Source organism: Lactuca serriola, chromosome 3 (assembly GCF_051521515.1).
Source record: "Lactuca serriola cultivar US96UC23 chromosome 3, Lser_US96UC23_V15, whole genome shotgun sequence".
Classification (NCBI taxonomy): domain Eukaryota; kingdom Viridiplantae; phylum Streptophyta; class Magnoliopsida; order Asterales; family Asteraceae; genus Lactuca; species Lactuca serriola.
Genome location: NC_136410.1, coordinates 86,725,178 through 86,731,177, shown reverse-complemented (window position 1 = coordinate 86,731,177; position 6,000 = coordinate 86,725,178).

Genomic DNA, 6,000 nt, shown 5'->3' with positions numbered 1-6,000 from the left:
TCAGGAAAGATTAAAGGTCTCCATTCACCTGTTAGAGAGGGGAAATTGAAACCAGATTTGAGTTGTAGCTCTCATGTAAAGAAGATGAACAAAAGATTGGAGAATTAGGGCTACCTCTCACCCGATAAAACTTTGGAAAAGGCAGAAAGTTTTTAATCTTGGAAGGAACTAAAACTGGGAACAAGAAAATTAGAATTTTCAAATAGAAGGTAATATAGTGGCACAAAAAAATTATGTGCCACTAAAAATATAATATAGTGGCACAAAACAAATATGCCATTAAATCTTTGTGCCACTAAATGTAATTTTGTTTGTAGTGTTAGAATTATAAAGCATATAAAAAACCCTTTTACAAACCTCAAATCTATGAAATCCTTTTTGAAGAGCACTCGCACATCTCTTGTATGCACTAGTGGGATAGAAGAGATGTTCATGTGAATGGGATAAAGGATGTCTAACCATATATTTGTTTTGCAACTTAGATCCTAGGCTTTGATAATTAATGTTTTTGGAAATACTAAATGAATCTTGTTAAAATTTTGTAGTTAAATAATCCATTCTCATTACCATGAATTGTCATTTTCTTTAAAGAGTTTAAATATTGAGAATACTAAATGAATTTTGTTAAAATTTTGTAGTCAAACAATCCATTCTCATTACCATGAATTGTCATTTTCTTTAATGACTCACTGAAACTATAAAATTCAGTAGATACAACTTCAATGAATGGGTTCATGTCTTAAGAGACAATCTCATTAGCTATATGAAATTGTATACACTTAAAGGTCCAAGTCATAAACTATTTGCTTTGAACATTAAGCCTAGACATGATACCTAGTAAAGGCATCACTATGATGCTAAATATGTTTCTAACATCAAACTAGGAATAGCTCAAGCCCAAAAAAGTCACATTGTGTAATCTAGGAGGCCCATGTTATATGGATTGAACACCTTTGAGCCCAATAAATCCAATAAGGCCCACATAGATGGATCTTGTTTCTTTTATGGAAAAATTAGACACTGGAAAAGGAACTACTCCTCTTATCTAGAAAGAAAGTCTGGAAGAGCTCAAGAACCATGACCTGATATAGTTATAATTGGCACTAGTTTTAACAAGAGACTGTTAAACTTGAATAATAGCTATTCACGAACACAAATTGTTCGCATCAGTGGTTGAAATCATCTATGACTTGAGAAATGTGGAATCTCTCATTGATGAGCTTTTCTTGATGGTTTCTGGAAAGTCCATCAAATACCAAGATGCTACGTCAGATCTTGAATCTGATTAATGACTTGGAGTCATGAACATGAGATGTAATTCATGTATGATAATCAAGTATGGTCTTGATTGAACTTTCTCTCTATAGCAAGGCTAGAAGGAGTAAATGGTTTTTCTAGAAAGAATACATTACATGGATAACTATACACATTAGCAATACTTGTTATAAAAGGATTTTCTCATACTAATGTCATTGACTATGGTCCTTATGATACTAATGACATTGACTATGATCAAATATTTTTCACAAGTAGTTATGATTTGATCAACAAGGATATTGTTTACTATAAATTCATATTCTTAATATGAAATATAGCAAATATCTTTCAAGAAAAATCATTTTCTTAATAGACATCTACTAGAAGATATCTATATAGATTAGCCTTGAGGTTTTCTTAATCCATGTTATCTTAACAAAATATGTAAAGCTTGTGATTCACTTGTGGATATAAAGCAAACATCTCAATGTTGCAATCATCATTTTAATATGAAACCACAATGTATGCTTTTATATTAGAATGAATGGAACATGTGTGTTTACTAAGAACTAGTGGGAGCATAGTGGCATTCCTAATCTTGTATGAGTGAGACATACTTAGTCATGATAAATTACATTCTGACCATGCGAAAGGTTTTCACCTTGACACGGTTATATGTTTCTAAAATGAAAGACATAGGAAGAACAAGATACATTATTGGAATGTAAAATTTATAGATATAGATAAAATGAATGTTAAAAGTTTTATATTCTTAAGCATATATTGACAATATCTTGAAAGAGATCAAGATAGAAGATTCTTCTGGAGTAACCTTAGCATTGTCACATGGAACTAAGTCTGAGCCATTCTCAAAAGGACCTAGCTCATAGGTTTGAACTAGCTAAAATGATTTATATTCGATTTTCTAGGCAAATGAATTCATGATTTATGCCATATTATGCATAAGACCTAGTATATGATCATGCTATGAGGATATCATAATACACCAATTGAATACATGGTGTAGTCACCGGATGACTATATGAACATTATAAGTGTACTTTGGAAGAACTAAGAGAATGTATATGAGACATATAGTTTAGAAAAAAACTCCATATAAAGAGCTACATAAGATTCTAATTCTAAAAAAATGTATATAATTATGAATTAAATTGGATTATGACTTCATTGAGGGATGAAGATTAAGTTTGTTGGAATGAGGTCCAAGAAAAACAAAATAACACAATATACTACAAAATAAGAATACGCTACTTTAGAAATTTAAATCTAATATGATTGGATGAATGAGTTCATTGAAAAATTATGTTGTTCTCTGCCATTCAAGGGTCACATAGAAATATTTGTCACTTCGAGAGTATACTTAATCGAGCTAAGAGACTCTATGTCACAAAAGAAAACCAATCATATACTCCAAGATATTTAACTATACCTAGAGTAATGTAAAATATGGAGATAATAGTATTCGTAGAATTCACACAAATTAAGTTTAGATGAACCCATTAATAAATTCCTCCTTCTGAGCTAAGTATGAATGGTCATATTTCAAATATGAGACTTTATTGTTCTAGAAATGGGATTTTGATTTGAATATTGGAACATTGTAACAAAAACTATTATATTATGTTTTTATATACTGGGATATGATCATAACATAAACACTTGTTGTGTTCTATATTAACATGTTTAATCCATGAATAATCTTATTATTATAAAAGTTCATAGTTGGTTATAATTGTGGGAGAAATTACGAAGTAAGACTAATATGAATTGGGTTGAACGACTTTCACCGGATGAAGGTAGGTAATGGGTTGTAATGAGTTTCATAGGTACTTGTCAGAGAACTGGTATTAAACTGACCCACATCAAATCATCTCATTGATCGCTATCGTGAATGATACTTGATTAAAAGGTACTATCTTTGTATCCTTAACACCTGAGATACATAGTGGGACTTAAGTATAGGGAGTGTTGTGCTTAGATATGGTCAAATGTTGGTCCTCAATCTGGGAGTTATAAAAGCCATTTCCAGGTATAGTATGAACTATACCAGAGGCTTATGTAGTCAATATGGGATTTGTTCCTCTTATGTGTTGAGAGTTAGACATCTAAGGCACCTTACAAAAAGTTGAACGCCAAATGAGACTGATTGCGATCCGTATCTCATGTTTAACATGATGTATGTTACAAGGGATAACTGATAAACTTACCTTATACACCAATTATAGCTTGGAGCTTTTCGAGAATTGGGCGTTGATAGAATGACACAAAGTCGTATGTTGATAGGGAAGTGAAATGTTACTAGACGTTCACCACTGTCTATATCGGTCTAATATGAGTCTTACGTAAGTGGGAGATTGAAAGATTTAGTATGCTCAAGAATCATATTAAAGTGATATTGCTAATTAACATATGATAGTAAAGGGTCACACTAATAACAACCTGATACAATTGCTTATTTATTAGAAATTCATCTTAATAAATATTCAATAAACTCTTATAATTAAATTGGAAATTATTTTATTTCTGGGAAATAATAATTTAATTATCAAGTAACATTCTATATAATTCATATGGTACGAATGAATAAGTCATGCACAACATTTTGTACTAGATAAATTCTTATGTCTTTTACCAAAAAGTTATAGTTTATATATTATAAACTTGGTTTATAAAATATAAAAGTCTTTTGTCTATTTTTGACATCACATTTTAGTAATATGACTAGACAAAAAAGAGTATAGACTTTTCATTTGTTTAATGAAAAGAACAATCCTTTAAAAGGAAAAGCATGGACAATATGATTAAAATAAAGAGTGATGGTCTTTTGATTAAGTTATTCAAAAGAAAGGCATGACTTGAAGCATTGGGAACACATAGGCTTTAGGGGCATGGGTTATTAAAGTGTTAAGAACTTATGGACCAAAGATTTTCTATATAAAGTGAGCTTTCATATCTCTTTCACCACCCATGGAAAAACCGTAACTATGTATGTATGTGTGTTTCTCTCTAGTTTTAGTTGAAGACTTGAAGATCACACTCTTTCTTATGCTCTTTTTATGTTCTTATTTTGATAAGTACATAAAGCTTAAGAGTCTTAAGAATTTTATACAAAAGAACTAGCATTCTACATCAAGTTGATTCATTGTTGGTATCTCTAAAGTTCTACATTCTTCATCAACTTCCAAGCCTCCCAAGAGGATCCACAGAACTACAAAGGTTGTAATTTTCTCCATCTTCTTCTTTGGTGCTTGTTTTCTTCCCAGACTTTGCAAAAAGATCCTTGGTGGGTTATAAACTTGTTTTATGTTATTCAAATTATCAAGTCTTTCGTTGCCTAAATCTTATGTTTTGAAACTAGTTTTTGAATAAAAACCCAACAAAATTTTGGTTTATCTGGTTGCCTCATTTTATTTATATTTCCTTGAAACGGAATTTATGAAAGTGTTATATTACATTTCTAATATTATCAATATTAATTGTGGATTTGATTTGTTTGATACCGCTTGTGGTATTGTCATAATTACTAAGTAAAAAGAAATCTCATCATTAACTGGACAGATACCTGGTGTTGTACAAGTCGTATTGTATAGTATAATATTTTTCATTTGAAAATTATGATTATTTCATTGATCATATGTTTATGTGAGCCAAGTGAAATACTAATGGATCTAGTACGTATTGATATGGACTCTTCAGATCCACCACAAAGGATGATAACTCTATTCGTCATGATTTTTTGATGCTTCACTAAATATGTGTTGTTCGTAAGATTGAGATAAACTCATATGTCAAGAAGTTAGTGGGATTCGTATTGATCTTTATAGTTTCAAGAATCAACTGACAATAAACCTTTTAGTTATCACTAGCACGCGACCTTAGGTTAATAACTTATCATGTTTGGTTGACATAATTTTTTTTGTACACTTCAAGTTGAGTTGGAAATTATTATAAGTTCTGTGTTTTCATTTAACTACAAAAGTAAGAGATCCTTGGTCAGTGACAGTACATTGATCAATATGGGTGAGTTGCTAACAACATGGAAGCATTGGTAGGCCCTTGAGCCACCAGAGGGCAAGAAATTTAGAATTACGAAGTTCAATACATGAAGGAAAGCTAAATTTAAATTTGGTTTTGTCCTAAAAATTATCTTATGATTGTAGGTTGCAAATGATAAATACACATGGATAGGAACATATGCACCTTGAAATCTATATGGTAAAGATTCGCTCTAATTCATGATCATGAGGGATCACTTTTGCTAGTAGATTTTAAAGATCTGATAAAGATCAATATGGATTTTGGCTATGCTAATTTCATTCTCAAATTCATAATATGAGTACGACATCCCTTTTTATATTTCGAATTATGAGGAATGACAAGGAGTTGTTCGAAATTTCATGACATATATCTACAAGTTTTGAGAGGGTTTAAACACACACATAGCTATCCAATGAAGGTGTATAAGCTTAAGAAGTCTAGTAGGAGACTTATCAAAGCATTGCATAACAGAAATCTATACTTCAGTAAGAAAGTCAAGAGTATTGACTTTTAGAAGTCCTGTTGATTTCTGGTTACATGTCAAAGCTAGTGGGATCATAATTGTTATGCTATTATTACATGTTGACAATACTGTTCTAAGGGAACAATGTTTTGAAATTTGCAAATTGCTCAGTTTGGGAATTGTTTCTATTGGATTAGACGTCTAAGTCCGTAACTATTATT